This window comes from Nycticebus coucang, chromosome 9 (assembly GCF_027406575.1).
Source record: "Nycticebus coucang isolate mNycCou1 chromosome 9, mNycCou1.pri, whole genome shotgun sequence".
Taxonomy (NCBI): domain Eukaryota; kingdom Metazoa; phylum Chordata; class Mammalia; order Primates; family Lorisidae; genus Nycticebus; species Nycticebus coucang.
The window spans coordinates 52,242,381-52,254,827 of record NC_069788.1 but is presented as its reverse complement, the minus strand read 5'-3'; the positions used below and the strand labels follow the sequence as shown (position 1 = coordinate 52,254,827).

The 12,447-nt window shown below is 37.3% G+C and overlaps 1 non-coding gene and 1 pseudogene across 1 annotated transcript; both read right to left on the bottom strand.

Moving 5' to 3' along the window:
• Positions 1-1,148: 1,148 nt before the first annotated feature.
• Positions 1,149-1,221, bottom strand: TRNAK-UUU (transfer RNA lysine (anticodon UUU)). The gene has a single exon. It is a non-coding gene; the product is annotated as a tRNA-Lys (tRNA).
• A 10,402-nt stretch (positions 1,222-11,623) lies between these two features.
• Positions 11,624-11,975, bottom strand: LOC128594303 (glutaredoxin-like protein C5orf63 homolog; annotated as a pseudogene).
• Between the last annotated feature and the right edge of the window lie 472 nt (positions 11,976-12,447).

The following is a 12,447-nucleotide window of genomic DNA, read 5'->3' as shown; positions in this document are numbered from 1 at the left end:
AGGGTTTTTTATTTGCTTGCAAGGGCTCAATATTTTAAAACAAAACAAATCGATGTTCCTGGAAAATAGTAGCTATACAGCTCTAGTTATTACACGACAGCTACATTTTTTATTGGATCTCCTCTGGGGCTGTTTTGACAAAAAGAAATAAAAAGCAATAAACTAAGAAAAACAGGTTTTTCTTGGGACTTATATCAGGGAACAGGCCTTTCAGGAATTTCCTAAACACCAGCTCTGTTCACAGCTGCCTCTGCTATGACTCTACACAGCGCCATTCTGGAATGTTGCAAACCTTTTCTTAGTGAATCATAAATGAACCTCCAGCATCACACCTACAAAATAGGAGGGGCTTCTCAGCGCGAGGCAGAACAGGCTGGTTTTGTAAGGTAACTTGAGCAGGAACAAGGACACGAGTCATGCAAAAAACAAATCGGTTAACATCAGGTTACTTCAAGTTATTTTCCCTGTGGTTAAAACAAAAGGATTTCTTTATCATACCAGCTCAGGTTGACTGGAAGCATTTTGATTGGTTGTTTGGATCTCCTGTTTTTTGTTTGTTTCCACACTGGCTTGTTTGGGGAATTTGACTATCATCGCCCTCCTGATTTCCTGGAAATCTTGGAAGGTCAGCTCTTACAAGTAAATAATTTAGATTTGGGTTTGTCGATGTGGAACCCTAGTTTGTCGATGGGTTGATCTGTTGGGGCCTACTGCAGGAACTCAGTCCAAATGAATGGCTTCCCATACATTTTAACAGTACTTTTTGTCAAAAATAAGTTAGCTATACTTACATATGGTGATTTCTGGGCTCTCTCTTGGGTATCTCTGATTTATTTGTTCATTCTTTTGTTAATAACAGCCTTTATTACTATACACGTATAATTCTTAAAATGGTTTGTCAGAGAGATTTCCCCACTGCCAAGTAGCTCAATTGTGGGAGGGAGGTACTGAAAATCTAAAGCTCCTGTGTTTTGACAAGGTGAGTACTTTACTCAATAATTTGTACTTCCTTTTTAAAAACACCCTCAAACGGAATGTGCGACCTTTCCAGATCCCCAAGTGCACCCCCTCTACCGCATGCAAACTTCACAGAACAAGTCTCTTTACAAGAAAGGTAAAAACGGACACCTCTTTACAGCAAATTGTAGCGCCTGGACAGGGACTTGAACCCTGGACCCTCAGATTAAAAGTCTGATGCTCTACCGACTGAGCTACCCAGGCCCTCAGAAAGACAGCTTCACATACACAGGAATAACATGAATAATCACAGTTTAATGGTGCTATTGCTTGATATTAGCATTCAGGAAGCAAAGCGGATGCTTAACCCCCACAGAGGCAATTCACCCAAAGACTTATTTATATTTTCTGCAGGTCTGTAGAAAAGGAATGTGGATGCCAAAAAAGACACAAAAAAGGGAAAAAGGGAGCATAAAAAGCAAAGTTGGAAGGAATCAATGGAGAGCAATAGTAAGAGCCTTACAAATTTGATTAAATCTCCCCTTTTGTTCCTTGGAGAAAGAAAAAAAGCAAGTCATTAAAAAGGAATAGAATGGTTTGGTGACTGTGGTGGCAGTGCTTTGTCCCCTTCACTGCTCTGGGGTGTTCTTACCCTCTAAAAGAATTTTTATTAAAAAAAGAAAAAAAGAATTTTTATAAACGTGGTATGTACTACATTTTTTTAGTAGACATCTAACATTTTTCATAAGTTTAAATTTTGCTAAAGGAAACCCTAGTAACTTAATACTTAGCAAGATCCCTTTAAGAAGAGACATGAACAGTGCCCTACTTTAATTGTGAAGCTTTTATATTGATCCTTTATTTTCCTGTTTTCTGAAAGGGGTTGGGCAGTGCACCTAGAGACTTGAGCCCAATAGAGAGAAGTTCAGGCCCAGTTTGATGAAAGGGGACTGAGACCCGCCTGGGCAAAGATAACAGCTGCCCCGAGAGTGGTTTGGGGCTTGTTTTTATAGTAGGCTCAGGAGGAGGAAGATTCCATAGGTTGCTGGGAGGTTTCCGCAGGCTAGGGTCTTTCTGGCAGAACTTTTGGGGGCAGGGCCAGGTAGCCCTTTTTACTGTGGGAAGGGAGATGAGGAAAGGGTTTAGGCCCCTGACATTTTTATAGTGTCATTTGATGTCACTCATAGAATTTTATTCCAGTACAATGTCATTTTGTAGTTTTTTCTTGATCTTTCTACCATACTTCTCTGAACCAAATATAGATGTAAATATTGAAATTCTTGTAACCTGAAATGTATGTTAAAAATAATTCACCTAGATTGTGCTATAATTACATCGATTAGTAGTACATAATCATTTGAAACATAATAAATAATAATTTGAAAACGCCTTTACTGGAAGGTGTTATGGAAGTAAACGTGGAATTTGTCATTCCCTCTTGTCCATAAAATATGCAAGTCCCCCTCTATTAACGATTCAATTGGTTTCATGTTGGACACTTGAGAAGACAGAATTTTTAGGCCTGGGGCAATGTATCACAGGCAAACAATTATCAGAAATGTCTTAATTTGTCTTGCAAAAGGATGATATCTTTCCATGGAAGGTAGCATTTGGGTGCCATACTTCTAAGACACGCTTTGATTATGAGGCAGGTAACTTTTAGGACAAGGAACATGGAAGGTATAGAAGTAGATTTATTTCATTCAACTTCAAGTTCCCTGTAGGGGAGGTAATCCCAATTCCTCAACCTCTAGGTTATGTGCCCCATATGCCTCTGTTTTTAAACAGGAACCCTCTGTTAATATTCAATTCCATTCTCACAGTCAGTTTTTCCAACTGAAGGTGGTTTCATTGTTCTCTGAGTCTTTTTCCTTCCTATCTCTTCACTAGCCTAAGGCTCCTAAAAATCAGTCCCCTTGAGATACCCATAGTATACAGGGGTCCTCAAACTGCGGCCCGCGGGCCACATGAGGCAATGTGATTGTATTTGTTCCCGTTTTGTTTTTTTACTTCAAAATAAGATATGTGCAGTGTGCATAGGAATTTGTTCATAGTTTTTTTGTTTGTTTGTTTGTTTGTTTTTAAACTATAGTCCGGCCCTCCAGCCGTCTGAGAGACAGTGAATTGGCCCCTTGTTTAAAAAGTTTGAGGACTCCTGGTAGAAGGTGGCTTTTGACTACCTGCTTGAGTCAAAGGTTAAGTCAGCTTACAATAATGAACAAAAGCCTAGAAATTGATTAATGCTCAGCTTCAGTGGAAGGCAATTCTGCTTTGTCTTGTTTTGTTTTTTGGCTGAGGCTGGGTTTGAACCTGCCACCTCCAACATATGGGGCCAGCACCCTACCCCTTTGATCCACAGGCACTGCCTATTTAGTTTTGTTTTTTTAATGGGTGGCAGCAACCTTGGAGAAGGGGCCCACTGGCCTCAGTCAAAGCCAGCAAAAACTGGTTGCTGCCAAGATGAAGCCCAAAGCCAAACTCTTATAGACTTTTCCCCTTATTTTAATGCTAAAAATCATACCCAAAGGTGGAGATTTAACATGATAATAGCACATGAGATGTATGAAGTAGCATGATCACCAGATGGGCAGCTGCCAACAAAACTCTGCCTCTACATGCTATGATTTCAGTGCTAGTACTAACATTCTCTCTCTCTTTCTCCCCACCCCCTTTAAAAGTTCTGCAGTCTTCTATTCAGAGATCCCTCTAGTTGCTTCTTAACCAGCATTATCTCCCTTACATTCAAACATGAACCTCAGTAAAGATTTGCCTGTGATTCCTTTTGGGCCTTTGGCTTTTCTATTGCATAGAGAGCCCAAAGGCCTACGCTGGTAACACCCTCAAGAAATAGATGTCTTCAGCAGTCTTTCCATCCTGTGCTATCCCATTCTACCAAAGATTTAACTTCTAAATCTTTGTTTGGGCTCAGAGGAGGAAGGAACTACACAGAAAATCTAGGGGGAACCTCCCAGGAAACCCTGCTTGGGAAGAGGGGAAATGTGGATTTGTATTTTCAGAGCTCATCTCAGGAAGCTGGACTTTTATTGAGGCTACCTCTGCACAATAATGTTCTAGGGGTTACAGAGCTAGAAGCCTAATAATTTCATTCCACACAAAAGTGAGTAGGAACCACACTAAATATTGCTTGCCAAATCCAAATTTCAAATCTGTCCAATTTAACTTTCAAAAAAATGAAAGTTTTATATTGATTCTTTATTTTCCTGTTTTCTGAAAGGGGTTGGGCAGTGTACCCAGAGATGAGAGCCCAAGAGAGGTTCAGGCCAAGTCATTCTTCCAACAGAAGGACAAGTATGATAGAGGTTGGAGTAGAAGATGTAGGTGTCCCTACACAGTTTGTGGGTATCCCCAATGCTTGGAGATGAGAATGAAGAAAATAAAGACAAAGACACAGAGTAGGAGTTAAAAGAGTGGGCCTAGGGGAACCTTTGTTGCCTTATGTGAAGGATAAGGAACAGCGAGGACCCTTAGCTCTGCATTAACTCAGTATTTGTTACATACATTATCACCAAACTAGCAAGTCAATGGGCAAAGCAAAAACTGCACTATATGTCATCAATCTTGCGGTGTATTTAACTTTTGTAACTGTTTACATTCCACTCTTTGTTATCTATAACTCAAGGAATGAGATACGGTTTAAAGAACCACAAAGAACTGGACTTAGAAGTAGGCTGCAAAAGCAAATGACAGGTGTGACCATGAACACAGCAACCAAAAGAGACAATTAAGCCTCAAGGTCTCTGCAGGCAGATAGGCTAAGGCTATAGTCATATCGGGAGCAAAGGAGAAAGAACATGTTTTTCTTATCTAGACTCTAAGAGATTGTTTCTGTTCTACAGAAAACCAGCTGTGGTACTGTTTCCAATTTCTGGCAGCAGCTCGTTAAGTCCTCCAAGACCTTTGAACAGGGTCTGAAGAGAGGAGACTCAGGGCTCAGCAAGACATTTCTTGTCTTTTTTTTTTTCAAGGTCTGTGCTGTAGTGTTCAACAGACTTTAGGGGCTCCCAATACACATTGTGGTCTTCCTGTGTACATGCTCTCTTCAGTATTCACTTCGTCTGCCTTTCTTTTATTCCTGTATTGGAAATATGCATTCCCTAACCTACACTTAACATAAACTTTTCATGAAAAATTCAATTTATGTATGCTTAAAGAGGGCACTTGCCTCTGCTTCCTCCATCTTGTTCTCCCATATCTCCACAGAAAGACAGTGAAATTCATGATTATTTCATGTCCTCTCCTTTTTGACGTCTTTGCAGTTGCCTTTCTCCTGAGTTGTAGTCCCTTCTCCAATTTGCATTTGGCAATGGCAAATTAAGACATAACCCATTACCTCTTTTCTGGGAGTTTTCATTGACACCCCAAATCTGGTTTAGAAGATCCTGGAATACAACCAGGATTCCTGAGATTTCAATTCCATTAATATCACTTATATGTTACATTTTAACTATCTCTTATGCGATCATTCCATAAATATTAATATTAGTATGCTCAAGGCTCAATCCTTAAATACCATGTGTATGCAAATGTTTCTTTGTAATGGAAACTGAGTCCTGATCTTTAGCATAAGACCCACTTCCTGCTTGAGAGACCTAGAGAATCACAAGAATGGCATGTGAGTTGTGTATGTGCAGGAGATCAGAAAACTGGCCTCCGAAAGAAAATGTATATGTGAGGTATGGCAATAATAATTATAGTAAAGAGTCCCTAGATTCCAGAGGTCTCTTGATGCTGGAGGCAGAGGTTGTGCTCAAGGTCTGCAGTTTTGCAAAAACAAAGGTGGAGATGTTCTAACCTTCTCCATCTGCTCCCTAGTCTGTGCTAATGTCGGACAAGCAGCTTTTGTCTGTATCTTCTTGTGTTATAATAATAAATATGGGCCCGCTGGTGGGAATGCAAGTTAATGTGACCTTTTTGGAAAGAAGTTTGGAGAATATTCAAGGAACTAAAAGTAGACCTACCATTCGATCCTGCAATTCCTCTAGTAGGTATATACCTAGATGATCAAAAATCATTTTACAACAAAGACATTTGTACCAGAATGTTTATTGCAGTCCAATTCATAATTGCCAAGACATGGAAACAGGTCAAGTGCCCATCGACCCATGAATAGATTAACAAATTGTGGTGTATGTACACCATGGAATACTAAGCAGCCATGAAAAAAGATGGAGACTTCACATCTTTTATGCTTACCTGGATAGAGCTGGAACATATTCTTCTTAGTAAAGTATCTCGGGAATGGAAAATAAGTATACAATGTACTTAATACTACTATGAAATTAATATATATTCACCTACACATTCATATGAATGGTAAAACGTAACTATAGTCCAGATGGTAGAAGGGAAGAGGAGGGGGGGAATGGGAGGAGCGAAGGTAATTGGGGGGACCTAACCTAATGTGCATGATGCAATGGTACATTTCAAAACTATTAAGAAAAGAATATAATTGTGATGGATGTGTTAATCAGTTCAATGTAAGCATTTCACATTGTATATTAAATCAGTACACTGAACCCCATAAATGCATCTATGTACACAGTTATGGTTTAATAAAAACAAAATAAATGAATAAATACAGGCCCAAGGTTTACTCAGGAGGGCTCCTCCCAGAGTTCCTCAGTACCTGACAGACTGTGTTAAGCCTCTTTATTCCTTGTACCAAGACACCTTCATCTGGTGACCCCAAACCTCTTCATTTCTTTTTCCATCTTACATTTGCCTTCTTTTTTTCTATTTTTTAGTTCTAGAATTACAATCACAAAACTGGTTTTTTGGCAAGCAACTTGTTCCTTAACTTTTCCAAGTTAACTAACTTTTTGAACTCCTAATCTTTCTAGACTTGCTCCTCACTAATCTTTCCCATCTCAATAAACAGACCTTCCATCTGTGCAATCATCTATAAACCTTCTTTCCTTCAGATCCTACATCCCATCTATCAGCTCCATTTTCAAAATATATCCATAACCTAACCTTCTTTTTACAACTTTCATTGCTTTCACATTACAAAATCTATCATCAACACCAAGTGTAAAGGCCTGACTCATGAGGAAAAGCAAGAGGTCCTGTGGTAAGAGAGGGAGGGGAAAGGAAGAGATCCCTCAGGCCACTCAAAGCACTTTGGCTATTATACTAAATGGAGGGGAACCCTGGGAGAGCCCTCCCAAGTAAACCTTGGGCCTGTCTTATCTAAATTTGTACAATAGACTCTTTACTGGTCTCCCTGCTTCTATTTACCCTTACTCTCTCACTCCCTATTCTAAATACAGCAGTAGTGCCTCTGTCCAAAACTCTCCCAGGGTTCCCCTCCATTTAGTATAATAGCCAAAGTGCTTTGAGTGGCCTGAGGGATCTCTTCCCTTCCCCTCTCTAACCACAAGGACCCCTTGTTCTTCCTCATGAGTCAGGCCTTTACACTTGGTGTTTGCTAAAAACTTCGCAAATAGGTGCTTTGGTGACTTATCTGTTTAATATTGTTAAAATTATAAAACATTTTTTAAAAACACAGTCATTGCTATTCTCTTTCAGGCTTTATTTTTCTCATTAGTACTCATCACCATCTGCTACATAATATATTTTACTTATTCATTTCATTCTTTTGTATTTCCCATTAGAACACAAACTCCATGAGGACAGAAAGTTTTGCCCACTATGTTCATAACTATATTTGCAGTGCCTATAGCAGCAGTTCTCAACCTGTGGGTTGCTACTGCTTTGGGAGTCAAAGGACCCTTTCACAGGGGTCACCTAATATGAGATATTTACATTACGATTCATAACAGTAGCAAAATTACAGTTACAAAGTAGCAACAAAAATAATTTTATGGTTGGGGGTCACCACAAATGAGGAACTGTATTAAAGGGTCGTGGCATTAGGAAGGTTGAGAACCATTGGCCTAGAGGAATACACATCATAAGTTAACTACTCTTTAATACCCTGTTTCCCTGAAAATAAGACAGTGTCTTATTTTAAGGTGTGCTCCCAAAGATGCGCTAGGTCTTAATTTCAGGGGACATCTTATCTTTCCTATAAGTAGGTCTTATTTTCGGAAGATGTCTTATTTTCAGGGAAACAGGGTAGTTTGTTGAATAAATGGTCTGCCAAGTACATAGGAAGTACTCAGTATGTGAATTTTCCCGCGGGAGGATGTCTAAGCAAAGTCCTAGAGTTTAATCTTGAAAGGAGACAGGAATAGTCTGTTCACAGGTAAGCGTTCTGGATTCTGTTTACATAGCTCCCTATTGTGATTGTGTGTATAAACCTAACCAAGTTGCTAACCACAAAGCTGCTATCACTGATTACCATACTAGTCAGTGCTTGTATAAGGAATTGAAGTTTAATCCTGCAGTAGGACTAAGTACCTGAGACTTCTAATCCCATCTGGAGAGCTGCAACTATTGACCTATGTAATCACTAGTTCTTTTTAGACTTCTCTTTGTCCAGGAACAAACCCTGACTCCTAAGAATGAAGATAACATATAAGGTCCTGAAGGAATGGGAATCCATTCTAAAGAAGACACACTTTTCTCTGAGGCCTCTTAATAGCACTTTAAGGGATTTTATTTATTTGTTAATTTGATTTGCTATTTTGAAAAGGTAGTATACTCACAGAGTTTAGAAGTATAAATGGCTACACAGTGAAAAGTTTCCTTCCATCCCTGTCACCTACCTACTTATTTCTTACCCTGTCCTTCATTCTCCTTATGAATTTCTTACCTATTGTTCTGGAGTTTCTTTCTCCATTGGCATGTAAATACAAACATAGGTTCATATGTACCAGACCTTGATTTTGATACTTCATAACATATTTTAGAAATTTATTCCACACTGATACACAAAAAGCTTCCTTGTTTGTGTTTGATTTATATTTTTCTATTATGGAAATATACAGATAAGTAAATAAAACATATATATACAGCTTTAACAAGGAGTTATGAAATGTATATCTGTTTAACCATAACTCAGGACAAATGGAACACTACTGGCATATCCTTTTTCATTTATAATCTCTGCCTTCTCCACTCAATCTGTATCTGCAGAAAATCACAATTCTGACTTTCATGGTTGTCACTTACTTACATCATTAATATCTTTTACCATACACGCGCACACACACATAAAGATATAACCTAATTTTGGTTTTGAAATTTATATAAGTATAATCATACTTTTTTGTGGGTGTCCTGTTTTCACAAAATCAGGTTTATAAAATTTATTCATATTATCATAAGTAGTTCTGTATCTTCATTGTCATTGTTGAATTGTATTCAACACCATTTATCCAATTGACTGTAAATGTTCACTCAGGTTGTTTCTGATTCTACTACAGGTTGTTTCTGATTCTGCAATACTACTATGAACATTTTTGCATATATTTCCTGCTTCATATGTGTAAATATTTCTCTAGGATAATAGGATATGTATATCTTCATTTTACTAGATACTATCCAATTGTTCTCCAAAGTGGTTGTATCCAGGCATGTAATCTTTGTGCTTTGTAAGGTGAGGTGGTTAGATTGCTTGAGGCTCAAGACAAGCCTGGGCACCAAAGAGAAATCTCATCTCTTAAAAAAAAAATTCATTCTCTAGACTCTCAGAGTAATGGTGAAAGTTCACATCCTTGGCAATAATTAATATTCTTGTCTTTTTAATTTTATCAATTCCAATTCTGGCCAAAGATCAGTAGCATCTAACTACAGGATTGATGTGCATTTTCCTAAATTCTAATAGGTTTGATTGTTGTAATTGTTTCAAAATACGTCCACAAATTCTTTGGTACTTCTCCCATCAAAAGGTGGAGTCTAATTCCCCTCTCCTTGACTATGTAGGGAACTCACTGACTTGCTTTTAACAAACAGAATGAAGCAGAAGTGACACTATACCTAAAATGTTAGGCTAAATTATAAAAGGCAAAACACTTTCTCCTTGTTTCATTTACTTATTCACATATTCTCTTTCTCTCTCTCCCTCTCTGAACTTATCCTTGGGGTCTGGCCTCATGCTACGAGGAAGCCAATCAATAGTGTGGAAAACCTACATCTAGTTGGTCCTGTCAGAGTCTAACTTCAGGTCCCAGCCAAGAGCCAGAACCAAACTCTATATGCTGGATTGTTGGATTTTTCAGATGATTTCAGCCTAGCCTTTGAGCTGCCCAGCTTATACCTAGGGAGTAAAAAATAAACTGATCCCATGGCACTCAGGTCAAACTGTAGATCTGTGAATAAAATAAATGTTATATTAAGTCACTCACCTTTATGGTAGTTTGTAACATAGCAATACATAAGCCAAATTACCTTTTAATGTGGCCATTTTGGATCTCATCTTTTTGGAAGTGCTGATTCAATAATTTTCTCTATTTTTCTGTTGCCTTATTTTTCTCATTGATTCATAGATTTTTTTTAATATTCTGTGTTTTCATGTTAATCCTGGATATTTGTGTTGCAAATAACTTCTCCATCCTGTGACTTTCAATTTCATTCTTTTATGGTGTCTTTTAATGAACATAATTCATTTCATTTATTCTTAATTTATAAATTTAATGTCATTAGTGATTTTCTCCTTGTATTTTGAGCCATTATGTTTTATTAAGAAATTCTACCCTACCTGAAAGTCCTATGGATGGTTTTTATATTTGCTTTAAATGCTTTACACTTTTCCTTGTACATTTCAGCATTAATGTACTTGAAATTGATTTTTGTGTATGGTGTATTTTCTGTATCAATATCTATCTATGCCAGCATGATTTATGAAAAAGTTCTTTCCTCACTCCTCTGAAATATCATATTTATTAAGTACAAAATATACTCTTTGCTCTGGTCCTTTTGTCCATTTGTTCATCTTTATACCAATAGCATACTGTCAGTTGATATAGCTTTAAATGAAGTTTTCATAAGTGATTAAGCAAGTATCGCCTCCTTTCCTTCTTCTTCAATAATGTTTAAGCTTTTCTTGGTCTTTGTACTCATAAAAATATTTAGAAAGAACTTAAGGTCAACAAAATGTTGATTAATTGGAATTACATTAATCTATTTATAAAGTTAGGTGAATATATTTTTATAATATTGTATGTTACAATCCACAAATGTATATTTTCATTTATCTAAATCTTATTTGATGTCTCTTGATAGTTTTATTTTTCCTATGAAGGATTTCACAGAAATATATTTCTATGTATTTGATAATTAGTGCTCTTTGTACATGAAATATTTTTTCATTTGTTAAAACATCCCTTATTGACTGTGCAGTTATCAACAATTCACATTTCACTTTGCTAAGTGGAAGAGAATTTATTCCTTCATTAAAAGCTTATGTCCTCCAAAGCAGCAGTAGGAATCCAGAGCCTTCTTCCTTTAAACTGTACCAGTGAATGTGAAGTGCTTCAATATTAACACAAAAGGGATAGGTAAGACAAATGGACTTCTCCCTTCCTCCATCATATCTCTCCCTGCTAGTATACTCTTCTTATTTTATAAAATGCCAATAAACAGTTGCTACAATCAGTAGAGGAGCTTCAACATTTGGCAGTCCTGAGTTCAGAACATCCACAAGGCTCTGTGAAAGTGATAAAGGGAGTAGGAAGCCATGGACATTTCTTCAGAAAGATACTTTATGTAAAGAGTGGGTTGAAAATCATGAGGGCATTAATCAGCCTTCAGCACTTTGTGGCTCAAGTTTCAGGAGTTATTTTTCAAGGTTTGAACTGTTTATTCAACACATCACCAGAAACTGGCCACTCAAATGAAAGACAGGAATGTCAAATTTATACCTTTCAGACCAAGCAGAGTTTTCTGGAAGAAGTGTGATGTCTACCTCCTGTAAAATAAACCTGCTTTTATAAGGCTTGAGAACTTCCTTGGCTTCCTCACAAATGGGGGATGGATCCTTTATGAATAAGGCCAGAAAGCATATATACAGTTGTCTTAGAGGCAGAGAGATTTCACAAGAGTCCAAGGGAAGATTTGACAAGTTGTATGCTATTTCCTTGAAGCTAGAGCATCTTAATTCTGATCCAGATAGTTTCTCATTTTTAATATAATTGAAAACAAGATTAAAACTTCAGGAACTATTGCAGCTGGCTTTTGGCTTTTTCTGATGTACACTCCTGAGCTTCATACCTTAACTAAATTATTTTTAAATTTAATTTCTATTTGTTACTAGGATATAGAGAATAAAAATTGATTTTATATACAGAAATCTTGCTAAATCTCTTAACGATTTGAATGATTTATCTCTGGATTTAAACGTTTTCTGTGTATTAAAATAGAATCTTTAAATAATTTTATTTCATCATTTCCTACTTTCTTTTAATTTCTTTTTCTTTGCTGATTGAGTAGGACCTAAGTACAAGGTTCAGGAGTGATGGTCTTATTTCCACTTTGAGATAGCTTTCACCATATCCCCATAGAATATGATTTTGTCCTTGGCTTTTTGTACATGTTCTTTTTCAGATTGAGTAAGTTCTCTACTGT